Raw genomic sequence first — 18390 nt, 5'->3', positions numbered from 1 at the left:
GATATTACGACTTAATTAGCATGAATGTTTCCCTGGTGGTCTAGTGGCTAGGATTCGGCGCTTTCACCGCCGCGGCCCGGGTTCGATTCCCGGTCAGGGAAATGTCATTTAAAGTTCTGGCTTGATGTTTTTATTTACGCCAATTATTCGATGTGCTGAATGTTTTCGATCTGATTGGAGGACATAATGCGGCCCAGGTTCGATTCCCGGTCAGGGAAATGGCATTTGAAGTTACCCTTAGTTGATGCTTGTGTTGTCCGTTGCAACATTTCAATGATGTGATGTGCATCAACTTGTCCCCCACTGTTAAGTAGTTATTGTTTGATGCTCTTAGTAGACAGGGAAACCTGGTTTAGCCTTTTCATTCAAGCAATATTTTCCATGTCCTGAATATTTTCGATCCGATATTACGACTTAATTAGCATGAATGTGTCCCTGGTGGTCTAGTGGCTAGGATTCGGCGCTTTCACCGCCGCGGCCCGGGTTCGATTCCCGGTCAGGGAAATGTCATTTAAAGTTCTGGCTTGATGTTTTTATTTACGCCAATTATTCGATGTGCTGAATGTTTTCGATCTGATTGGAGGACATAATATGCACAACTGTGTCCCTGATGGTCTAGTGGCTAGGATTCGGCGCTCTCACCGCCGCGGCCCGGGTTCGATTCCCGGTCAGGGAATTGGCTTTTAAAGTTCTGACTTGATGTTTTAATTTAAGCCTATTATTCCATGTGCTGAATGTTTTCGATCTGATTGGAGGACATAATATGCACAACTGTGTCCCTGATGGTCTAGTGGCTAGGATTCGGCGCTCTCACCGCCGCGGCCCGGGTTCGATTCCCGGTCAGGGAAATGGCATTTGAACTTACCCTTAGTTTATGCTTGTGTTGTCAGTTGCAACATTTCAATGATGTGATGTGCATCAACTTGTCCCCCACTGTTAAGTAGTTATTGTTTGATGCTCTTAGTAGACAGGGAAACCTGGTTTAGCCTTTTCATTCAAGCAATATTTTCCATGTCCTGAATATTTTCGATCCGATATTACGACTTAATTAGCATGAATGTGTCCCTGGTGGTCTAGTGGCTAGGATTCGGCGCTTTCACCGCCGCGGCCCGGGTTCGATTCCCGGTCAGGGAAATGTCATTTAAAGTTCTGGCTTGATGTTTTTATTTACGCCAATTATTCGATGTGCTGAATGTTTTCGATCTGATTGGAGGACATAATATGCACAACTGTGTCCCTGATGGTCTAGTGGCTAGGATTCGGCGCTCTCACCGCCGCGGCCCGGGTTCGATTCCCGGTCAGGGAATTGGCTTTTAAAGTTCTGACTTGATGTTTTAATTTAAGCCAATTATTCGATGTGCTGAATGTTTTCGATCTGATTGGAGGACATAATATGCACAACTGTGTCCCTGATGGTCTAGTGGCTAGGATTCGCCGCTCTCACCGCCGCGGCCCGGGTTCGATTCCCGGTCAGGGAATTGGCTTTTAAAGTTCTGACTTGATGTTTTAATTTAAGCCTATTATTCGATGTGTTGAATGTTTTCGATCTGATTGGAGGACATAATATGCACAACTGTGTCCCTGATGGTCTAGTGGCTAGGATTCGGCGCTCTCACCGCCGCGGCCCGGGTTCGATTCCCGGTCAGGGAAATGTCATTTAAAGTTCTGGCTTGATGTTTTTATTTACGCCAATTATTCGATGTGCTGAATGTTTTCGATCTGATTGGAGGACATAATGCGGCCCAGGTTCGATTCCCGGTCAGGGAAATGGCATTTGAAGTTACCCTTAGTTGATGCTTGTGTTGTCCGTTGCAACATTTCAATGATGTGATGTGCATCAACTTGTCCCCCACTGTTAAGTAGTTATTGTTTGATGCTCTTAGTAGACAGGGAAACCTGGTTTAGCCTTTTCATTCAAGCAATATTTTCCATGTCCTGAATATTTTCGATCCGATATTACGACTTAATTAGCATGAATGTGTCCCTGGTGGTCTAGTGGCTAGGATTCGGCGCTTTCACCGCCGCGGCCCGGGTTCGATTCCCGGTCAGGGAAATGTCATTTAAAGTTCTGGCTTGATGTTTTTATTTACGCCAATTTTTCGATGTGCTGAATGTTTTCGATCTGATTGGAGGACATAATGCGGCCCAGGTTCGATTCCCGGTCAGGGAAATGGCATTTGAAGTTACCCTTAGTTGATGCTTGTGTTGTCCGTTGCAACATTTCAATGATGTGATGTGCATCAACTTGTCCCCCACTGTTAAGTAGTTATTGTTTGATGCTCTTAGTAGACAGGGAAACCTGGTTTAGCCTTTTCATTCAAGCAATATTTTCCATGTCCTGAATATTTTCGATCCGATATTACGACTTAATTAGCATGAATGTGTCCCTGGTGGTCTAGTGGCTAGGATTCGGCGCTTTCACCGCCGCGGCCCGGGTTCGATTCCCGGTCAGGGAAATGTCATTTAAAGTTCTGGCTTGATGTTTTTATTTACGCCAATTATTCGATGTGCTGAATGTTTTCGATCTGATTGGAGGACATAATGCGGCCCAGGTTCGATTCCCGGTCAGGGAAATGGCATTTGAAGTTACCCTTAGTTGATGCTTGTGTTGTCCGTTGCAACATTTCAATGATGTGATGTGCATCAACTTGTCCCCCACTGTTAAGTAGTTATTGTTTGATGCTCTTAGTAGACAGGGAAACCTGGTTTAGCCTTTTCATTCAAGCAATATTTTCCATGTCCTGAATATTTTCGATCCGATATTACGACTTAATTAGCATGAATGTGTCCCTGGTGGTCTAGTGGCTAGGATTCGGCGCTTTCACCGCCGCGGCCCGGGTTCGATTCCCGGTCAGGGAAATGTCATTTAAAGTTCTGGCTTGATGTTTTTATTTACGCCAATTATTCGATGTGCTGAATGTTTTCGATCTGATTGGAGGACATAATATGCACAACTGTGTCCCTGATGGTCTAGTGGCTAGGATTCGGCGCTCTCACCGCCGCGGCCCGGGTTCGATTCCCAGTCAGGGAATTGGCTTTTAAAGTTCTGACTTGATGTTTTAATTTAAGCCTATTATTCGATGTGCTGAATGTTTTCGATCTGATTGGAGGACATAATATGCACAACTGTGTCCCTGATGGTCTAGTGGCTAGGATTCGGCGCTCTCACCGCCGCGGCCCGGGTTCGATTCCCGGTCAGGGAAATGGCATTTGAAGTTACCCTTAGTTTATGCTTGTGTTGTCAGTTGCAACATTTCAATGATGTGATGTGCATCAACTTGTCCCCCACTGTTAAGTAGTTATTGTTTGATGCTCTTAGTAGACAGGGAAACCTGGTTTAGCCTTTTCATTCAAGCAATATTTTCCATGTCCTGAATATTTTCGATCCGATATTACGACTTAATTAGCATGAATGTTTCCCTGGTGGTCTAGTGGCTAGGATTCGGCGCTTTCACCGCCGCGGCCCGGGTTCGATTCCCGGTCAGGGAAATGTCATTTAAAGTTCTGGCTTGATGTTTTTATTTACGCCAATTATTCGATGTGCTGAATGTTTTCGATCTGATTGGAGGACATAATGCGGCCCAGGTTCGATTCCCGGTCAGGGAAATGGCATTTGAAGTTACCCTTAGTTGATGCTTGTGTTGTCCGTTGCAACATTTCAATGATGTGATGTGCATCAACTTGTCCCCCACTGTTAAGTAGTTATTGTTTGATGCTCTTAGTAGACAGGGAAACCTGGTTTAGCCTTTTCATTCAAGCAATATTTTCCATGTCCTGAATATTTTCGATCCGATATTACGACTTAATTAGCATGAATGTGTCCCTGGTGGTCTAGTGGCTAGGATTCGGCGCTTTCACCGCCGCGGCCCGGGTTCGATTCCCGGTCAGGGAAATGTCATTTAAAGTTCTGGCTTGATGTTTTTATTTACGCCAATTATTCGATGTGCTGAATGTTTTCGATCTGATTGGAGGACATAATGCGGCCCAGGTTCGATTCCCGGTCAGGGAAATGGCATTTGAAGTTACCCTTAGTTGATGCTTGTGTTGTCCGTTGCAACATTTCAATGATGTGATGTGCATCAACTTGTCCCCCACTGTTAAGTAGTTATTGTTTGATGCTCTTAGTAGACAGGGAAACCTGGTTTAGCCTTTTCATTCAAGCAATATTTTCCATGTCCTGAATATTTTCGATCCGATATTACGACTTAATTAGCATGAATGTGTCCCTGGTGGTCTAGTGGCTAGGATTCGGCGCTTTCACCGCCGCGGCCCGGGTTCGATTCCCGGTCAGGGAAATGTCATTTAAAGTTCTGGCTTGATGTTTTTATTTACGCCAATTATTCGATGTGCTGAATGTTTTCGATCTGATTGGAGGACATAATATGCACAACTGTGTCCCTGATGGTCTAGTGGCTAGGATTCGGCGCTCTCACCGCCGCGGCCCGGGTTCGATTCCCAGTCAGGGAATTGGCTTTTAAAGTTCTGACTTGATGTTTTAATTTAAGCCTATTATTCGATGTGCTGAATGTTTTCGATCTGATTGGAGGACATAATATGCACAACTGTGTCCCTGATGGTCTAGTGGCTAGGATTCGGCGCTCTCACCGCCGCGGCCCGGGTTCGATTCCCGGTCAGGGAAATGGCATTTGAAGTTACCCTTAGTTTATGCTTGTGTTGTCAGTTGCAACATTTCAATGATGTGATGTGCATCAACTTGTCCCCCACTGTTAAGTAGTTATTGTTTGATGCTCTTAGTAGACAGGGAAACCTGGTTTAGCCTTTTCATTCAAGCAATATTTTCCATGTCCTGAATATTTTCGATCCGATATTACGACTTAATTAGCATGAATGTTTCCCTGGTGGTCTAGTGGCTAGGATTCGGCGCTTTCACCGCCGCGGCCCGGGTTCGATTCCCGGTCAGGGAAATGTCATTTAAAGTTCTGGCTTGATGTTTTTATTTACGCCAATTATTCGATGTGCTGAATGTTTTCGATCTGATTGGAGGACATAATGCGGCCCAGGTTCGATTCCCGGTCAGGGAAATGGCATTTGAAGTTACCCTTAGTTGATGCTTGTGTTGTCCGTTGCAACATTTCAATGATGTGATGTGCATCAACTTGTCCCCCACTGTTAAGTAGTTATTGTTTGATGCTCTTAGTAGACAGGGAAACCTGGTTTAGCCTTTTCATTCAAGCAATATTTTCCATGTCCTGAATATTTTCGATCCGATATTACGACTTAATTAGCATGAATGTGTCCCTGGTGGTCTAGTGGCTAGGATTCGGCGCTTTCACCGCCGCGGCCCGGGTTCGATTCCCGGTCAGGGAAATGTCATTTAAAGTTCTGGCTTGATGTTTTTATTTACGCCAATTATTCGATGTGCTGAATGTTTTCGATCTGATTGGAGGACATAATATGCACAACTGTGTCCCTGATGGTCTAGTGGCTAGGATTCGGCGCTCTCACCGCCGCGGCCCGGGTTCGATTCCCGGTCAGGGAATTGGCTTTTAAAGTTCTGACTTGATGTTTTAATTTAAGCCTATTATTCGATGTGCTGAATGTTTTCGATCTGATTGGAGGACATAATATGCACAACTGTGTCCCTGATGGTCTAGTGGCTAGGATTCGGCGCTCTCACCGCCGCGGCCCGGGTTCGATTCCCGGTCAGGGAAATGGCATTTGAACTTACCCTTAGTTTATGCTTGTGTTGTCAGTTGCAACATTTCAATGATGTGATGTGCATCAACTTGTCCCCCACTGTTAAGTAGTTATTGTTTGATGCTCTTAGTAGACAGGGAAACCTGGTTTAGCCTTTTCATTCAAGCAATATTTTCCATGTCCTGAATATTTTCGATCCGATATTACGACTTAATTAGCATGAATGTGTCCCTGGTGGTCTAGTGGCTAGGATTCGGCGCTTTCACCGCCGCGGCCCGGGTTCGATTCCCGGTCAGGGAAATGTCATTTAAAGTTCTGGCTTGATGTTTTTATTTACGCCAATTATTCGATGTGCTGAATGTTTTCGATCTGATTGGAGGACATAATATGCACAACTGTGTCCCTGATGGTCTAGTGGCTAGGATTCGGCGCTCTCACCGCCGCGGCCCGGGTTCGATTCCCGGTCAGGGAATTGGCTTTTAAAGTTCTGACTTGATGTTTTAATTTAAGCCAATTATTCGATGTGCTGAATGTTTTCGATCTGATTGGAGGACATAATATGCACAACTGTGTCCCTGATGGTCTAGTGGCTAGGATTCGCCGCTCTCACCGCCGCGGCCCGGGTTCGATTCCCGGTCAGGGAATTGGCTTTTAAAGTTCTGACTTGATGTTTTAATTTAAGCCTATTATTCGATGTGTTGAATGTTTTCGATCTGATTGGAGGACATAATATGCACAACTGTGTCCCTGATGGTCTAGTGGCTAGGATTCGGCGCTCTCACCGCCGCGGCCCGGGTTCGATTCCCGGTCAGGGAAATGTCATTTAAAGTTCTGGCTTGATGTTTTTATTTACGCCAATTATTCGATGTGCTGAATGTTTTCGATCTGATTGGAGGACATAATGCGGCCCAGGTTCGATTCCCGGTCAGGGAAATGGCATTTGAAGTTACCCTTAGTTGATGCTTGTGTTGTCCGTTGCAACATTTCAATGATGTGATGTGCATCAACTTGTCCCCCACTGTTAAGTAGTTATTGTTTGATGCTCTTAGTAGACAGGGAAACCTGGTTTAGCCTTTTCATTCAAGCAATATTTTCCATGTCCTGAATATTTTCGATCCGATATTACGACTTAATTAGCATGAATGTGTCCCTGGTGGTCTAGTGGCTAGGATTCGGCGCTTTCACCGCCGCGGCCCGGGTTCGATTCCCGGTCAGGGAAATGTCATTTAAAGTTCTGGCTTGATGTTTTTATTTACGCCAATTTTTCGATGTGCTGAATGTTTTCGATCTGATTGGAGGACATAATGCGGCCCAGGTTCGATTCCCGGTCAGGGAAATGGCATTTGAAGTTACCCTTAGTTGATGCTTGTGTTGTCCGTTGCAACATTTCAATGATGTGATGTGCATCAACTTGTCCCCCACTGTTAAGTAGTTATTGTTTGATGCTCTTAGTAGACAGGGAAACCTGGTTTAGCCTTTTCATTCAAGCAATATTTTCCATGTCCTGAATATTTTCGATCCGATATTACGACTTAATTAGCATGAATGTGTCCCTGGTGGTCTAGTGGCTAGGATTCGGCGCTTTCACCGCCGCGGCCCGGGTTCGATTCCCGGTCAGGGAAATGTCATTTAAAGTTCTGGCTTGATGTTTTTATTTACGCCAATTATTCGATGTGCTGAATGTTTTCGATCTGATTGGAGGACATAATGCGGCCCAGGTTCGATTCCCGGTCAGGGAAATGGCATTTGAAGTTACCCTTAGTTGATGCTTGTGTTGTCCGTTGCAACATTTCAATGATGTGATGTGCATCAACTTGTCCCCCACTGTTAAGTAGTTATTGTTTGATGCTCTTAGTAGACAGGGAAACCTGGTTTAGCCTTTTCATTCAAGCAATATTTTCCATGTCCTGAATATTTTCGATCCGATATTACGACTTAATTAGCATGAATGTGTCCCTGGTGGTCTAGTGGCTAGGATTCGGCGCTTTCACCGCCGCGGCCCGGGTTCGATTCCCGGTCAGGGAAATGTCATTTAAAGTTCTGGCTTGATGTTTTTATTTACGCCAATTATTCGATGTGCTGAATGTTTTCGATCTGATTGGAGGACATAATATGCACAACTGTGTCCCTGATGGTCTAGTGGCTAGGATTCGGCGCTCTCACCGCCGCGGCCCGGGTTCGATTCCCAGTCAGGGAATTGGCTTTTAAAGTTCTGACTTGATGTTTTAATTTAAGCCTATTATTCGATGTGCTGAATGTTTTCGATCTGATTGGAGGACATAATATGCACAACTGTGTCCCTGATGGTCTAGTGGCTAGGATTCGGCGCTCTCACCGCCGCGGCCCGGGTTCGATTCCCGGTCAGGGAAATGGCATTTGAAGTTACCCTTAGTTTATGCTTGTGTTGTCAGTTGCAACATTTCAATGATGTGATGTGCATCAACTTGTCCCCCACTGTTAAGTAGTTATTGTTTGATGCTCTTAGTAGACAGGGAAACCTGGTTTAGCCTTTTCATTCAAGCAATATTTTCCATGTCCTGAATATTTTCGATCCGATATTACGACTTAATTAGCATGAATGTTTCCCTGGTGGTCTAGTGGCTAGGATTCGGCGCTTTCACCGCCGCGGCCCGGGTTCGATTCCCGGTCAGGGAAATGTCATTTAAAGTTCTGGCTTGATGTTTTTATTTACGCCAATTATTCGATGTGCTGAATGTTTTCGATCTGATTGGAGGACATAATGCGGCCCAGGTTCGATTCCCGGTCAGGGAAATGGCATTTGAAGTTACCCTTAGTTGATGCTTGTGTTGTCCGTTGCAACATTTCAATGATGTGATGTGCATCAACTTGTCCCCCACTGTTAAGTAGTTATTGTTTGATGCTCTTAGTAGACAGGGAAACCTGGTTTAGCCTTTTCATTCAAGCAATATTTTCCATGTCCTGAATATTTTCGATCCGATATTACGACTTAATTAGCATGAATGTGTCCCTGGTGGTCTAGTGGCTAGGATTCGGCGCTTTCACCGCCGCGGCCCGGGTTCGATTCCCGGTCAGGGAAATGTCATTTAAAGTTCTGGCTTGATGTTTTTATTTACGCCAATTATTCGATGTGCTGAATGTTTTCGATCTGATTGGAGGACATAATATGCACAACTGTGTCCCTGATGGTCTAGTGGCTAGGATTCGGCGCTCTCACCGCCGCGGCCCGGGTTCGATTCCCGGTCAGGGAATTGGCTTTTAAAGTTCTGACTTGATGTTTTAATTTAAGCCTATTATTCGATGTGCTGAATGTTTTCGATCTGATTGGAGGACATAATATGCACAACTGTGTCCCTGATGGTCTAGTGGCTAGGATTCGGCGCTCTCACCGCCGCGGCCCGGGTTCGATTCCCGGTCAGGGAAATGGCATTTGAACTTACCCTTAGTTTATGCTTGTGTTGTCAGTTGCAACATTTCAATGATGTGATGTGCATCAACTTGTCCCCCACTGTTAAGTAGTTATTGTTTGATGCTCTTAGTAGACAGGGAAACCTGGTTTAGCCTTTTCATTCAAGCAATATTTTCCATGTCCTGAATATTTTCGATCCGATATTACGACTTAATTAGCATGAATGTGTCCCTGGTGGTCTAGTGGCTAGGATTCGGCGCTTTCACCGCCGCGGCCCGGGTTCGATTCCTGGTCAGGGAAATGTCATTTAAAGTTCTGGCTTGATGTTTTTATTTACGCCAATTATTCGATGTGCTGAATGTTTTCGATCTGATTGGAGGACATAATATGCACAACTGTGTCCCTGATGGTCTAGTGGCTAGGATTCGGCGCTCTCACCGCCGCGGCCCGGGTTCGATTCCCGGTCAGGGAATTGGCTTTTAAAGTTCTGACTTGATGTTTTAATTTAAGCCAATTATTCGATGTGCTGAATGTTTTCGATCTGATTGGAGGACATAATATGCACAACTGTGTCCCTGATGGTCTAGTGGCTAGGATTCGGCGCTCTCACCGCCGCGGCCCGGGTTCGATTCCCGGTCAGGGAATTGGCTTTTAAAGTTCTGACTTGATGTTTTAATTTAAGCCAATTATTCGATGTGCTGAATGTTTTCGATCTGATTGGAGGACATAATATGCACAACTGTGTCCCTGATGGTCTAGTGGCTAGGATTCGGCGCTCTCACCGCCGCGGCCCGGGTTCGATTCCCGGTCAGGGAAATGGCATTTGAAGTTACCCTTAGTTTATGCTTGTGTTGTCAGTTGCAACATTTCAATGATGTGATGTGCATCAACTTGTCCCCCACTGTTAAGTAGTTATTGTTTGATGCTCTTAGTAGACAGGGAAACCTGGTTTAGCCTTTTCATTCAAGCAATATTTTCCATGTCCTGAATATTTTCGATCCGATATTACGACTTAATTAGCATGAATGTGTCCCTGGTGGTCTAGTGGCTAGGATTCGGCGCTTTCACCGCCGCGGCCCGGGTTCGATTCCCGGTCAGGGAATTGGCTTTTAAAGTTCTGACTTGATGTTTTAATTTAAGCCTATTATTCGATGTGCTGAATGTTTTCGATCTGATTGGAGGACATAATATGCACGACTGTGTCCCTGATGGTCTAGTGGCTAGGATTCGGCGCTCTCACCGCCGCGGCCCGGGTTCGATTCCCGGTCAGGGAATTGGCTTTTAAAGTTCTGGCTTGATGTTTTTATTTACGCCAATTATTCGATGTGCTGAATGTTTTCGATCTGATTGGAGGACATAATATGCACAACTGTGTCCCTGATGGTCTAGTGGCTAGGATTCGGCGCTCTCACCGCCGCGGCCCGGGTTCGATTCCCGGTCAGGGAATTGACTTTTAAAGTTCTGACTTGCTTGTTTTAATTTAAGCCAATTATTCGATGTGCTGAATGTTTTCGATCTGATTGGAGGACATAATATGCACAACTGTGTCCCTGATGGTCTAGTGGCTAGGATTCGGCGGTCTCACCGCCGCGGCCCGGGTTCGATTCCCGGTCAGGGAATTGGCTTTTAAAGTTCTGACTTGATGTTTTAATTTAAGCCAATTATTCGATGTGCTGAATGTTTTCGATCTGATTGGAGGACAAAATATGCACAACTGTGTCCCTGATGGTCTAGTGGCTAGGATTCGGCGCTCTCACCGCCGCGGCCCGGGTTCGATTCCCGGTCAGGGAAATGGCATTTGAAGTTACCCTTAGTTTATGCTTGTGTTGTCAGTTGCAACATTTCAATGATGTGATGTGCATCAACTTGTCCCCCACTGTTAAGTAGTTATTGTTTGATGCTCTTAGTAGACAGGGAAACCTGGTTTAGCCTTTTCATTCAAGCAATATTTTCCATGTCCTGAATATTTTCGATCCGATATTACGACTTAATTAGCATGAATGTGTCCCTGGTGGTCTAGTGGCTAGGATTCGGCGCTTTCACCGCCGCGGCCCGGGTTTGATTCCCGGTCAGGGAAATGTCATTTAAAGTTCTGGCTTGATGTTTTTATTTACGCCAATTATTCGATGTGCTGAATGTTTTCGATCTGATTGGAGGACATAATATGCACAACTGTGTCCCTGATGGTCTAGTGGCTAGGATTCGGCGCTCTCACCGCCGCGGCCCGGGTTCGATTCCCGGTCAGGGAATTGACTTTTAAAGTTCTGACTTGATGTTTTAATTTAAGCCTATTATTCGATGTGCTGAATGTTTTCGATCTGATTGGAGGACATAATATGCACAACTGTGTCCCTGATGGTCTAGTGGCTAGGATTCGGCGCTCTCACCGCCGCGGCCCGGGTTCGATTCCCGGTCAGGGAAATGGCATTTGAAGTTACCCTTAGTTGATGCTTGTGTTGTCCGTTGCAACATTTCAATGATGTGATGTGCATCAACTTGTCCCCCACTGTTAAGTAGTTATTGTTTGATGCTCTTAGTAGACAGGGAAACCTGGTTTAGCCTTTTCATTCAAGCAATATTTTCCATGTCCTGAATATTTTCGATCCGATATTACGACTTAATTAGCATGAATGTGTCCCTGGTGGTCTAGTGGCTAGGATTCGGCGCTTTCACCGCCGCGGCCCGGGTTCGATTCCCGGTCAGGGAAATGTCATTTAAAGTTCTGGCTTGATGTTTTTATTTACGCCAATTATTCAATGTCCTGAATGTTTTCGATCTGATTGGAGGACATAATATGCACAACTGTGTCCCTGATGGTCTAGTGGCTAGGATTCGGCGCTCTCACCGCCGCGGCCCGGGTTCGATTCCCGGTCAGGGAATTGGCTTTTAAAGTTCTGACTTGATGTTTTAATTTAAGCCTATTATTCGATGTGCTGAATGTTTTCGATCTGATTGGAGGACATAATATGCACAACTGTGTCCCTGATGGTCTAGTGGCTAGGATTCGGCGCTCTCACCGCCGCGGCCCGGGTTCGATTCCCGGTCAGGGAATTGGCTTTTAAAGTTCTGACTTGATGTTTTAATTTAAGCCAATTATTCGATGTGCTGAATGTTTTCGATCTGATTGGAGGACATAATATACACAACTGTGTCCCTGATGGTCTAGTGGCTAGGATTCGGCGCTCTCACCGCCGCGGCCCGGGTTCGATTCCCGGTCAGGGAAATGGCATTTGAAGTTACCCTTAGTTGATGCTTGTGTTGTCCGTTGCAACATTTCAATGATGTGATGTGCATCAACTTGTCCCCCACTGTTAAGTAGTTATTGTTTGATGCTCTTAGTAGACAGGGAAACCTGGTTTAGCCTTTTCATTCAAGCAATATTTTCCATGTCCTGAATATTTTCGATCCGATATTACGACTTAATTAGCATTAATGTGTCCCTGGTGGTCTAGTGGCTAGGATTCGGCGCTTTCACCGCCGCGGCCCGGGTTCGATTCCCGGTCAGGGAAATGTCATTTAAAGTTCTGGCTTGATGTTTTTATTTACGCCAATTATTCGATGTGCTGAATGTTTTCGATCTGATTGGAGGACATAATGCGGCCCAGGTTCGATTCCCGGTCAGGGAAATGGCATTTGAAGTTACCCTTAGTTGATGCTTGTGTTGTCCGTTGCAACATTTCAATGATGTGATGTGCATCAACTTGTCCCCCACTGTTAAGTAGTTATTGTTTGATGCTCTTAGTAGACAGGGAAACCTGGTTTAGCCTTTTCATTCAAGCAATATTTTCCATGTCCTGAATATTTTCGATCCGATATTACGACTTAATTAGCATGAATGTGTCCCTGGTGGTCTAGTGGCTAGGATTCGGCGCTTTCACCGCCGCGGCCCGGGTTCGATTCCCGGTCAGGGAAATGTCATTTAAAGTTCTGGCTTGATGTTTTTATTTACGCCAATTATTCGATGTGCTGAATGTTTTCGATCTGATTGGAGGACATAATATGCACAACTGTGTCCCTGATGGTCTAGTGGCTAGGATTCGGCGCTCTCACCGCCGCGGCCCGGGTTCGATTCCCGGTCAGGGAATTGGCTTTTAAAGTTCTGACTTGATGTTTTAATTTAAGCCAATTATTCGATGTGCTGAATGTTTTCGATCTGATTGGAGGACATAATATGCACAACTGTGTCCCTGATGGTCTAGTGGCTAGGATTCGGCGCTCTCACCGCCGCGGCCCGGGTTCGATTCCCGGTCAGGGAATTGGCTTTTAAAGTTCTGACTTGATGTTTTAATTTAAGCCTATTATTCGATGTGCTGAATGTTTTCGATCTGATTGGAGGACATAATATGCACAACTGTGTCCCTGATGGTCTAGTGGCTAGGATTCGGCGCTCTCACCGCCGCGGCCCGGGTTCGATTCCCGGTCAGGGAAATGGCATTTGAAGTTACCCTTAGTTTATGCTTGTGTTGTCAGTTGCAACATTTCAATGATGTGATGTGCATCAACTTGTCCCCCACTGTTAAGTAGTTATTGTTTGATGCTCTTAGTAGACAGGGAAACCTGGTTTAGCCTTTTCATTCAAGTAATATTTTCCATGTCCTGAATATTTTCGATCCGATATTACGACTTAATTAGCATGAATGTGTCCCTGGTGGTCTAGTGGCTAGGATTCGGCGCTTTCACCGCCGCGGCCCGGGTTCGATTCCCGGTCAGGGAAATGTCATTTAAAGTTCTGGCTTGATGTTTTTATTTACGCCAATTATTCAATGTCCTGAATGTTTTCGATCTGATTGGAGGACATAATATGCACAACTGTGTCCCTGATGGTCTAGTGGCTAGGATTCGGCGCTCTCACCGCCGCGGCCCGGGTTCGATTCCCGGTCAGGGAAATGTCATTTAAAGTTCTGGCTTGATGTTTTTATTTACGCCAATTATTCGATGTGCTGAATGTTTTCGATCTGATTGGAGGACATAATGCGGCCCAGGTTCGATTCCCGGTCAGGGAAATGGCATTTGAAGTTACCCTTAGTTGATGCTTGTGTTGTCCGTTGCAACATTTCAATGATGTGATGTGCATCAACTTGTCCCCCACTGTTAAGTAGTTATTGTTTGATGCTCTTAGTAGACAGGGAAACCTGGTTTAGCCTTTTCATTCAAGCAATATTTTCCATGTCCTGAATATTTTCGATCCGATATTACGACTTAATTAGCATGAATGTGTCCCTGGTGGTCTAGTGGCTAGGATTCGGCGCTTTCACCGCCGCGGCCCGGGTTCGATTCCCGGTCAGGGAAATGTCATTTAAAGTTCTGGCTTGATGTTTTTATTTACGCCAATTATTCGATGTGCTGAATGTTTTCGATCTGATTGGAGGACATAATATGCACAACTGTGTCCCTGATGGTCTAGTGGCTAGGATTCGGCGCTCTCACCGCCGCGGCCCGGGTTCGATTCCCAGTCAGGGAATTGGCTTTTAAAGTTCTGACTTGATGTTTTAATTTAAGCCTATTATTCGATGTGCTGAATGTTTTCGATCTGATTGGAGGACATAATATGCACAACTGTGTCCCTGATGGTCTAGTGGCTAGGATTCGGCGCTCTCACCGCCGCGGCCCGGGTTCGATTCCCGGTCAGGGAAATGGCATTTGAAGTTACCCTTAGTTTATGCTTGTGTTGTCAGTTGCAACATTTCAATGATGTGATGTGCATCAACTTGTCCCCCACTGTTAAGTAGTTATTGTTTGATGCTCTTAGTAGACAGGGAAACCTGGTTTAGCCTTTTCATTCAAGCAATATTTTCCATGTCCTGAATATTTTCGATCCGATATTACGACTTAATTAGCATGAATGTTTCCCTGGTGGTCTAGTGGCTAGGATTCGGCGCTTTCACCGCCGCGGCCCGGGTTCGATTCCCGGTCAGGGAAATGTCATTTAAAGTTCTGGCTTGATGTTTTTATTTACGCCAATTATTCGATGTGCTGAATGTTTTCGATCTGATTGGAGGACATAATGCGGCCCAGGTTCGATTCCCGGTCAGGGAAATGGCATTTGAAGTTACCCTTAGTTGATGCTTGTGTTGTCCGTTGCAACATTTCAATGATGTGATGTGCATCAACTTGTCCCCCACTGTTAAGTAGTTATTGTTTGATGCTCTTAGTAGACAGGGAAACCTGGTTTAGCCTTTTCATTCAAGCAATATTTTCCATGTCCTGAATATTTTCGATCCGATATTACGACTTAATTAGCATGAATGTGTCCCTGGTGGTCTAGTGGCTAGGATTCGGCGCTTTCACCGCCGCGGCCCGGGTTCGATTCCCGGTCAGGGAAATGTCATTTAAAGTTCTGGCTTGATGTTTTTATTTACGCCAATTATTCGATGTGCTGAATGTTTTCGATCTGATTGGAGGACATAATATGCACAACTGTGTCCCTGATGGTCTAGTGGCTAGGATTCGGCGCTCTCACCGCCGCGGCCCGGGTTCGATTCCCGGTCAGGGAATTGGCTTTTAAAGTTCTGACTTGATGTTTTAATTTAAGCCTATTATTCGATGTGCTGAATGTTTTCGATCTGATTGGAGGACATAATATGCACAACTGTGTCCCTGATGGTCTAGTGGCTAGGATTCGGCGCTCTCACCGCCGCGGCCCGGGTTCGATTCCCGGTCAGGGAAATGGCATTTGAACTTACCCTTAGTTTATGCTTGTGTTGTCAGTTGCAACATTTCAATGATGTGATGTGCATCAACTTGTCCCCCACTGTTAAGTAGTTATTGTTTGATGCTCTTAGTAGACAGGGAAACCTGGTTTAGCCTTTTCATTCAAGCAATATTTTCCATGTCCTGAATATTTTCGATCCGATATTACGACTTAATTAGCATGAATGTGTCCCTGGTGGTCTAGTGGCTAGGATTCGGCGCTTTCACCGCCGCGGCCCGGGTTCGATTCCCGGTCAGGGAAATGTCATTTAAAGTTCTGGCTTGATGTTTTTATTTACGCCAATTATTCGATGTGCTGAATGTTTTCGATCTGATTGGAGGACATAATATGCACAACTGTGTCCCTGATGGTCTAGTGGCTAGGATTCGGCGCTCTCACCGCCGCGGCCCGGGTTCGATTCCCGGTCAGGGAATTGGCTTTTAAAGTTCTGACTTGATGTTTTAATTTAAGCCAATTATTCGATGTGCTGAATGTTTTCGATCTGATTGGAGGACATAATATGCACAACTGTGTCCCTGATGGTCTAGTGGCTAGGATTCGCCGCTCTCACCGCCGCGGCCCGGGTTCGATTCCCGGTCAGGGAATTGGCTTTTAAAGTTCTGACTTGATGTTTTAATTTAAGCCTATTATTCGATGTGTTGAATGTTTTCGATCTGATTGGAGGACATAATATGCACAACTGTGTCCCTGATGGTCTAGTGGCTAGGATTCGGCGCTCTCACCGCCGCGGCCCGGGTTCGATTCCCGGTCAGGGAAATGGCATTTGAAGTTACCCTTAGTTTATGCTTGTGTTGTCAGTTGCAACATTTCAATGATGTGATGTGCATCAACTTGTCCCCCACTGTTAAGTAGTTATTGTTTGATGCTCTTAGTAGACAGGGAAACCTGGTTTAGCCTTTTCATTCAAGCAATATTTTCCATGTCCTGAATATTTTCGATCCGATATTACGACTTAATTAGCATGAATGTGTCCCTGGTGGTCTAGTGGCTAGGATTCGGCGCTTTCACCGCCGCGGCCCGGGTTCGATTCCCGGTCAGGGAAATGTCATTTAAAGTTCTGGCTTGATGTTTTTATTTACGCCAATTATTCGATGTGCTGAATGTTTTCGATCTGATTGGAGGACATAATATGCACAACTGTGTCCCTGATGGTCTAGTGGCTAGGATTCGGCGCTCTCACCGCCGCGGCCCGGGTTCGATTCCCGGTCAGGGAATTGGCTTTTAAAGTTCTGACTTGATGTTTTAATTTAAGCCAATTATTCGATGTGCTGAATGTTTTCGATCTGATTGGAGGACATAATATGCACAACTGTGTCCCTGATGGTCTAGTGGCTAGGATTCGGCGCTCTCACCGCCGCGGCCCGGGTTCGATTCCCGGTCAGGGAATTGGCTTTTAAAGTTCTGACTTGATGTTTTAATTTAAGCCAATTATTCGATGTGCTGAATGTTTTCGATCTGATTGGAGGACATAATATGCACAACTGTGTCCCTGATGGTCTAGTGGCTAGGATTCGGCGCTCTCACCGCCGCGGCCCGGGTTCGATTCCCGGTCAGGGAAATGGCATTTGAAGTTACCCTTAGTTGATGCTTGTGTTGTCCGTTGCAACATTTCAATGATGTGATGTGCATCAACTTGTCCCCCACTGTTAAGTAGTTATTGTTTGATGCTCTTAGTAGACAGGGAAACCTGGTTTAGCCTTTTCATTCAAGCAATATTTTCCATGTCCTGAATATTTTCGATCCGATATTACGACTTAATTAGCATTAATGTGTCCCTGGTGGTCTAGTGGCTAGGATTCGGCGCTTTCACCGCCGCGGCCCGGGTTCGATTCCCGGTCAGGGAAATGTCATTTAAAGTTCTGGCTTGATGTTTTTATTTACGCCAATTATTCGATGTGCTGAATGTTTTCGATCTGATTGGAGGACATAATGCGGCCCAGGTTCGATTCCCGGTCAGGGAAATGGCATTTGAAGTTACCCTTAGTTGATGCTTGTGTTGTCCGTTGCAACATTTCAATGATGTGATGTGCATCAACTTGTCCCCCACTGTTAAGTAGTTATTGTTTGATGCTCTTAGTAGACAGGGAAACCTGGTTTAGCCTTTTCATTCAAGCAATATTTTCCATGTCCTGAATATTTTCGATCCGATATTACGACTTAATTAGCATGAATGTGTCCCTGGTGGTCTAGTGGCTAGGATTCGGCGCTTTCACCGCCGCGGCCCGGGTTCGATTCCCGGTCAGGGAAATGTCATTTAAAGTTCTGGCTTGATGTTTTTATTTACGCCAATTATTCGATGTGCTGAATGTTTTCGATCTGATTGGAGGACATAATATGCACAACTGTGTCCCTGATGGTCTAGTGGCTAGGATTCGGCGCTCTCACCGCCGCGGCCCGGGTTCGATTCCCGGTCAGGGAATTGGCTTTTAAAGTTCTGACTTGATGTTTTAATTTAAGCCAATTATTCGATGTGCTGAATGTTTTCGATCTGATTGGAGGACATAATATGCACAACTGTGTCCCTGATGGTCTAGTGGCTAGGATTCGGCGCTCTCACCGCCGCGGCCCGGGTTCGATTCCCGGTCAGGGAATTGGCTTTTAAAGTTCTGACTTGATGTTTTAATTTAAGCCT

At 45.4% G+C, this 18390-nt stretch overlaps 69 non-coding genes across 69 annotated transcripts; all 69 read left to right on the top strand.

The window, feature by feature from the left end:
- The first annotated feature begins 29 nt into the window (after positions 1-29).
- On the top strand, positions 30-101 carry trnae-uuc (transfer RNA glutamic acid (anticodon UUC)). Its single transcript has one exon. It is a non-coding gene; the product is annotated as a tRNA-Glu (tRNA).
- Positions 102-432: 331 nt separating this feature from the next.
- trnae-uuc (transfer RNA glutamic acid (anticodon UUC)) lies at positions 433-504 on the top strand. Its single transcript has one exon. It is a non-coding gene; the product is annotated as a tRNA-Glu (tRNA).
- Positions 505-604: 100 nt separating this feature from the next.
- trnae-cuc (transfer RNA glutamic acid (anticodon CUC)) lies at positions 605-676 on the top strand. The gene has a single exon. It is a non-coding gene; the product is annotated as a tRNA-Glu (tRNA).
- Positions 677-776: 100 nt separating this feature from the next.
- On the top strand, positions 777-848 carry trnae-cuc (transfer RNA glutamic acid (anticodon CUC)). Its single transcript has one exon. It is a non-coding gene; the product is annotated as a tRNA-Glu (tRNA).
- Positions 849-1062: 214 nt separating this feature from the next.
- On the top strand, positions 1063-1134 carry trnae-uuc (transfer RNA glutamic acid (anticodon UUC)). The gene has a single exon. It is a non-coding gene; the product is annotated as a tRNA-Glu (tRNA).
- A 100-nt stretch (positions 1135-1234) lies between these two features.
- On the top strand, positions 1235-1306 carry trnae-cuc (transfer RNA glutamic acid (anticodon CUC)). Its single transcript has one exon. It is a non-coding gene; the product is annotated as a tRNA-Glu (tRNA).
- Positions 1307-1578: 272 nt separating this feature from the next.
- Positions 1579-1650, top strand: trnae-cuc (transfer RNA glutamic acid (anticodon CUC)). The gene has a single exon. It is a non-coding gene; the product is annotated as a tRNA-Glu (tRNA).
- Positions 1651-1981: 331 nt separating this feature from the next.
- On the top strand, positions 1982-2053 carry trnae-uuc (transfer RNA glutamic acid (anticodon UUC)). The gene has a single exon. It is a non-coding gene; the product is annotated as a tRNA-Glu (tRNA).
- A 331-nt stretch (positions 2054-2384) lies between these two features.
- Positions 2385-2456, top strand: trnae-uuc (transfer RNA glutamic acid (anticodon UUC)). Its single transcript has one exon. It is a non-coding gene; the product is annotated as a tRNA-Glu (tRNA).
- Positions 2457-2787: 331 nt separating this feature from the next.
- trnae-uuc (transfer RNA glutamic acid (anticodon UUC)) lies at positions 2788-2859 on the top strand. Its single transcript has one exon. It is a non-coding gene; the product is annotated as a tRNA-Glu (tRNA).
- Positions 2860-3131: 272 nt separating this feature from the next.
- Positions 3132-3203, top strand: trnae-cuc (transfer RNA glutamic acid (anticodon CUC)). The gene has a single exon. It is a non-coding gene; the product is annotated as a tRNA-Glu (tRNA).
- Positions 3204-3417: 214 nt separating this feature from the next.
- trnae-uuc (transfer RNA glutamic acid (anticodon UUC)) lies at positions 3418-3489 on the top strand. The gene has a single exon. It is a non-coding gene; the product is annotated as a tRNA-Glu (tRNA).
- Positions 3490-3820: 331 nt separating this feature from the next.
- trnae-uuc (transfer RNA glutamic acid (anticodon UUC)) lies at positions 3821-3892 on the top strand. Its single transcript has one exon. It is a non-coding gene; the product is annotated as a tRNA-Glu (tRNA).
- A 331-nt stretch (positions 3893-4223) lies between these two features.
- On the top strand, positions 4224-4295 carry trnae-uuc (transfer RNA glutamic acid (anticodon UUC)). The gene has a single exon. It is a non-coding gene; the product is annotated as a tRNA-Glu (tRNA).
- Positions 4296-4567: 272 nt separating this feature from the next.
- Positions 4568-4639, top strand: trnae-cuc (transfer RNA glutamic acid (anticodon CUC)). The gene has a single exon. It is a non-coding gene; the product is annotated as a tRNA-Glu (tRNA).
- A 214-nt stretch (positions 4640-4853) lies between these two features.
- Positions 4854-4925, top strand: trnae-uuc (transfer RNA glutamic acid (anticodon UUC)). The gene has a single exon. It is a non-coding gene; the product is annotated as a tRNA-Glu (tRNA).
- Positions 4926-5256: 331 nt separating this feature from the next.
- Positions 5257-5328, top strand: trnae-uuc (transfer RNA glutamic acid (anticodon UUC)). The gene has a single exon. It is a non-coding gene; the product is annotated as a tRNA-Glu (tRNA).
- Positions 5329-5428: 100 nt separating this feature from the next.
- trnae-cuc (transfer RNA glutamic acid (anticodon CUC)) lies at positions 5429-5500 on the top strand. Its single transcript has one exon. It is a non-coding gene; the product is annotated as a tRNA-Glu (tRNA).
- Positions 5501-5600: 100 nt separating this feature from the next.
- Positions 5601-5672, top strand: trnae-cuc (transfer RNA glutamic acid (anticodon CUC)). Its single transcript has one exon. It is a non-coding gene; the product is annotated as a tRNA-Glu (tRNA).
- Positions 5673-5886: 214 nt separating this feature from the next.
- Positions 5887-5958, top strand: trnae-uuc (transfer RNA glutamic acid (anticodon UUC)). Its single transcript has one exon. It is a non-coding gene; the product is annotated as a tRNA-Glu (tRNA).
- Positions 5959-6058: 100 nt separating this feature from the next.
- Positions 6059-6130, top strand: trnae-cuc (transfer RNA glutamic acid (anticodon CUC)). Its single transcript has one exon. It is a non-coding gene; the product is annotated as a tRNA-Glu (tRNA).
- Positions 6131-6402: 272 nt separating this feature from the next.
- trnae-cuc (transfer RNA glutamic acid (anticodon CUC)) lies at positions 6403-6474 on the top strand. The gene has a single exon. It is a non-coding gene; the product is annotated as a tRNA-Glu (tRNA).
- A 331-nt stretch (positions 6475-6805) lies between these two features.
- On the top strand, positions 6806-6877 carry trnae-uuc (transfer RNA glutamic acid (anticodon UUC)). The gene has a single exon. It is a non-coding gene; the product is annotated as a tRNA-Glu (tRNA).
- Positions 6878-7208: 331 nt separating this feature from the next.
- On the top strand, positions 7209-7280 carry trnae-uuc (transfer RNA glutamic acid (anticodon UUC)). Its single transcript has one exon. It is a non-coding gene; the product is annotated as a tRNA-Glu (tRNA).
- A 331-nt stretch (positions 7281-7611) lies between these two features.
- On the top strand, positions 7612-7683 carry trnae-uuc (transfer RNA glutamic acid (anticodon UUC)). Its single transcript has one exon. It is a non-coding gene; the product is annotated as a tRNA-Glu (tRNA).
- Positions 7684-7955: 272 nt separating this feature from the next.
- Positions 7956-8027, top strand: trnae-cuc (transfer RNA glutamic acid (anticodon CUC)). The gene has a single exon. It is a non-coding gene; the product is annotated as a tRNA-Glu (tRNA).
- Positions 8028-8241: 214 nt separating this feature from the next.
- On the top strand, positions 8242-8313 carry trnae-uuc (transfer RNA glutamic acid (anticodon UUC)). The gene has a single exon. It is a non-coding gene; the product is annotated as a tRNA-Glu (tRNA).
- A 331-nt stretch (positions 8314-8644) lies between these two features.
- trnae-uuc (transfer RNA glutamic acid (anticodon UUC)) lies at positions 8645-8716 on the top strand. Its single transcript has one exon. It is a non-coding gene; the product is annotated as a tRNA-Glu (tRNA).
- A 100-nt stretch (positions 8717-8816) lies between these two features.
- trnae-cuc (transfer RNA glutamic acid (anticodon CUC)) lies at positions 8817-8888 on the top strand. The gene has a single exon. It is a non-coding gene; the product is annotated as a tRNA-Glu (tRNA).
- Positions 8889-8988: 100 nt separating this feature from the next.
- On the top strand, positions 8989-9060 carry trnae-cuc (transfer RNA glutamic acid (anticodon CUC)). The gene has a single exon. It is a non-coding gene; the product is annotated as a tRNA-Glu (tRNA).
- A 214-nt stretch (positions 9061-9274) lies between these two features.
- Positions 9275-9346, top strand: trnae-uuc (transfer RNA glutamic acid (anticodon UUC)). Its single transcript has one exon. It is a non-coding gene; the product is annotated as a tRNA-Glu (tRNA).
- A 100-nt stretch (positions 9347-9446) lies between these two features.
- On the top strand, positions 9447-9518 carry trnae-cuc (transfer RNA glutamic acid (anticodon CUC)). Its single transcript has one exon. It is a non-coding gene; the product is annotated as a tRNA-Glu (tRNA).
- Positions 9519-9618: 100 nt separating this feature from the next.
- On the top strand, positions 9619-9690 carry trnae-cuc (transfer RNA glutamic acid (anticodon CUC)). The gene has a single exon. It is a non-coding gene; the product is annotated as a tRNA-Glu (tRNA).
- Positions 9691-9790: 100 nt separating this feature from the next.
- trnae-cuc (transfer RNA glutamic acid (anticodon CUC)) lies at positions 9791-9862 on the top strand. The gene has a single exon. It is a non-coding gene; the product is annotated as a tRNA-Glu (tRNA).
- Positions 9863-10076: 214 nt separating this feature from the next.
- Positions 10077-10148, top strand: trnae-uuc (transfer RNA glutamic acid (anticodon UUC)). The gene has a single exon. It is a non-coding gene; the product is annotated as a tRNA-Glu (tRNA).
- A 100-nt stretch (positions 10149-10248) lies between these two features.
- trnae-cuc (transfer RNA glutamic acid (anticodon CUC)) lies at positions 10249-10320 on the top strand. The gene has a single exon. It is a non-coding gene; the product is annotated as a tRNA-Glu (tRNA).
- Positions 10321-10420: 100 nt separating this feature from the next.
- trnae-cuc (transfer RNA glutamic acid (anticodon CUC)) lies at positions 10421-10492 on the top strand. The gene has a single exon. It is a non-coding gene; the product is annotated as a tRNA-Glu (tRNA).
- Positions 10493-10765: 273 nt separating this feature from the next.
- trnae-cuc (transfer RNA glutamic acid (anticodon CUC)) lies at positions 10766-10837 on the top strand. Its single transcript has one exon. It is a non-coding gene; the product is annotated as a tRNA-Glu (tRNA).
- Positions 10838-11051: 214 nt separating this feature from the next.
- trnae-uuc (transfer RNA glutamic acid (anticodon UUC)) lies at positions 11052-11123 on the top strand. The gene has a single exon. It is a non-coding gene; the product is annotated as a tRNA-Glu (tRNA).
- A 100-nt stretch (positions 11124-11223) lies between these two features.
- On the top strand, positions 11224-11295 carry trnae-cuc (transfer RNA glutamic acid (anticodon CUC)). The gene has a single exon. It is a non-coding gene; the product is annotated as a tRNA-Glu (tRNA).
- Positions 11296-11395: 100 nt separating this feature from the next.
- On the top strand, positions 11396-11467 carry trnae-cuc (transfer RNA glutamic acid (anticodon CUC)). Its single transcript has one exon. It is a non-coding gene; the product is annotated as a tRNA-Glu (tRNA).
- Positions 11468-11681: 214 nt separating this feature from the next.
- trnae-uuc (transfer RNA glutamic acid (anticodon UUC)) lies at positions 11682-11753 on the top strand. The gene has a single exon. It is a non-coding gene; the product is annotated as a tRNA-Glu (tRNA).
- Positions 11754-11853: 100 nt separating this feature from the next.
- Positions 11854-11925, top strand: trnae-cuc (transfer RNA glutamic acid (anticodon CUC)). The gene has a single exon. It is a non-coding gene; the product is annotated as a tRNA-Glu (tRNA).
- A 100-nt stretch (positions 11926-12025) lies between these two features.
- trnae-cuc (transfer RNA glutamic acid (anticodon CUC)) lies at positions 12026-12097 on the top strand. The gene has a single exon. It is a non-coding gene; the product is annotated as a tRNA-Glu (tRNA).
- Positions 12098-12197: 100 nt separating this feature from the next.
- trnae-cuc (transfer RNA glutamic acid (anticodon CUC)) lies at positions 12198-12269 on the top strand. Its single transcript has one exon. It is a non-coding gene; the product is annotated as a tRNA-Glu (tRNA).
- Positions 12270-12483: 214 nt separating this feature from the next.
- Positions 12484-12555, top strand: trnae-uuc (transfer RNA glutamic acid (anticodon UUC)). The gene has a single exon. It is a non-coding gene; the product is annotated as a tRNA-Glu (tRNA).
- A 331-nt stretch (positions 12556-12886) lies between these two features.
- trnae-uuc (transfer RNA glutamic acid (anticodon UUC)) lies at positions 12887-12958 on the top strand. The gene has a single exon. It is a non-coding gene; the product is annotated as a tRNA-Glu (tRNA).
- A 100-nt stretch (positions 12959-13058) lies between these two features.
- trnae-cuc (transfer RNA glutamic acid (anticodon CUC)) lies at positions 13059-13130 on the top strand. Its single transcript has one exon. It is a non-coding gene; the product is annotated as a tRNA-Glu (tRNA).
- Positions 13131-13230: 100 nt separating this feature from the next.
- On the top strand, positions 13231-13302 carry trnae-cuc (transfer RNA glutamic acid (anticodon CUC)). Its single transcript has one exon. It is a non-coding gene; the product is annotated as a tRNA-Glu (tRNA).
- Positions 13303-13402: 100 nt separating this feature from the next.
- Positions 13403-13474, top strand: trnae-cuc (transfer RNA glutamic acid (anticodon CUC)). The gene has a single exon. It is a non-coding gene; the product is annotated as a tRNA-Glu (tRNA).
- A 214-nt stretch (positions 13475-13688) lies between these two features.
- trnae-uuc (transfer RNA glutamic acid (anticodon UUC)) lies at positions 13689-13760 on the top strand. Its single transcript has one exon. It is a non-coding gene; the product is annotated as a tRNA-Glu (tRNA).
- A 100-nt stretch (positions 13761-13860) lies between these two features.
- On the top strand, positions 13861-13932 carry trnae-cuc (transfer RNA glutamic acid (anticodon CUC)). Its single transcript has one exon. It is a non-coding gene; the product is annotated as a tRNA-Glu (tRNA).
- Positions 13933-14263: 331 nt separating this feature from the next.
- Positions 14264-14335, top strand: trnae-uuc (transfer RNA glutamic acid (anticodon UUC)). The gene has a single exon. It is a non-coding gene; the product is annotated as a tRNA-Glu (tRNA).
- A 272-nt stretch (positions 14336-14607) lies between these two features.
- On the top strand, positions 14608-14679 carry trnae-cuc (transfer RNA glutamic acid (anticodon CUC)). The gene has a single exon. It is a non-coding gene; the product is annotated as a tRNA-Glu (tRNA).
- Positions 14680-14893: 214 nt separating this feature from the next.
- trnae-uuc (transfer RNA glutamic acid (anticodon UUC)) lies at positions 14894-14965 on the top strand. The gene has a single exon. It is a non-coding gene; the product is annotated as a tRNA-Glu (tRNA).
- A 331-nt stretch (positions 14966-15296) lies between these two features.
- trnae-uuc (transfer RNA glutamic acid (anticodon UUC)) lies at positions 15297-15368 on the top strand. The gene has a single exon. It is a non-coding gene; the product is annotated as a tRNA-Glu (tRNA).
- A 100-nt stretch (positions 15369-15468) lies between these two features.
- On the top strand, positions 15469-15540 carry trnae-cuc (transfer RNA glutamic acid (anticodon CUC)). The gene has a single exon. It is a non-coding gene; the product is annotated as a tRNA-Glu (tRNA).
- A 100-nt stretch (positions 15541-15640) lies between these two features.
- Positions 15641-15712, top strand: trnae-cuc (transfer RNA glutamic acid (anticodon CUC)). Its single transcript has one exon. It is a non-coding gene; the product is annotated as a tRNA-Glu (tRNA).
- A 214-nt stretch (positions 15713-15926) lies between these two features.
- On the top strand, positions 15927-15998 carry trnae-uuc (transfer RNA glutamic acid (anticodon UUC)). Its single transcript has one exon. It is a non-coding gene; the product is annotated as a tRNA-Glu (tRNA).
- Positions 15999-16098: 100 nt separating this feature from the next.
- On the top strand, positions 16099-16170 carry trnae-cuc (transfer RNA glutamic acid (anticodon CUC)). Its single transcript has one exon. It is a non-coding gene; the product is annotated as a tRNA-Glu (tRNA).
- A 272-nt stretch (positions 16171-16442) lies between these two features.
- trnae-cuc (transfer RNA glutamic acid (anticodon CUC)) lies at positions 16443-16514 on the top strand. Its single transcript has one exon. It is a non-coding gene; the product is annotated as a tRNA-Glu (tRNA).
- Positions 16515-16728: 214 nt separating this feature from the next.
- Positions 16729-16800, top strand: trnae-uuc (transfer RNA glutamic acid (anticodon UUC)). Its single transcript has one exon. It is a non-coding gene; the product is annotated as a tRNA-Glu (tRNA).
- A 100-nt stretch (positions 16801-16900) lies between these two features.
- On the top strand, positions 16901-16972 carry trnae-cuc (transfer RNA glutamic acid (anticodon CUC)). Its single transcript has one exon. It is a non-coding gene; the product is annotated as a tRNA-Glu (tRNA).
- Positions 16973-17072: 100 nt separating this feature from the next.
- On the top strand, positions 17073-17144 carry trnae-cuc (transfer RNA glutamic acid (anticodon CUC)). Its single transcript has one exon. It is a non-coding gene; the product is annotated as a tRNA-Glu (tRNA).
- Positions 17145-17244: 100 nt separating this feature from the next.
- On the top strand, positions 17245-17316 carry trnae-cuc (transfer RNA glutamic acid (anticodon CUC)). The gene has a single exon. It is a non-coding gene; the product is annotated as a tRNA-Glu (tRNA).
- Positions 17317-17530: 214 nt separating this feature from the next.
- Positions 17531-17602, top strand: trnae-uuc (transfer RNA glutamic acid (anticodon UUC)). Its single transcript has one exon. It is a non-coding gene; the product is annotated as a tRNA-Glu (tRNA).
- A 331-nt stretch (positions 17603-17933) lies between these two features.
- trnae-uuc (transfer RNA glutamic acid (anticodon UUC)) lies at positions 17934-18005 on the top strand. Its single transcript has one exon. It is a non-coding gene; the product is annotated as a tRNA-Glu (tRNA).
- A 100-nt stretch (positions 18006-18105) lies between these two features.
- Positions 18106-18177, top strand: trnae-cuc (transfer RNA glutamic acid (anticodon CUC)). Its single transcript has one exon. It is a non-coding gene; the product is annotated as a tRNA-Glu (tRNA).
- A 100-nt stretch (positions 18178-18277) lies between these two features.
- On the top strand, positions 18278-18349 carry trnae-cuc (transfer RNA glutamic acid (anticodon CUC)). The gene has a single exon. It is a non-coding gene; the product is annotated as a tRNA-Glu (tRNA).
- The last annotated feature ends 41 nt before the right edge of the window (positions 18350-18390 follow it).

This window comes from Pungitius pungitius, chromosome 2 (genome assembly GCF_949316345.1).
Source record: "Pungitius pungitius chromosome 2, fPunPun2.1, whole genome shotgun sequence".
Classification (NCBI taxonomy): Eukaryota; Metazoa; Chordata; class Actinopteri; order Perciformes; family Gasterosteidae; genus Pungitius; species Pungitius pungitius.
The sequence above is the reverse complement of the archived record's forward strand: the minus strand, read 5'-3'. Positions and strand labels throughout refer to the sequence as shown.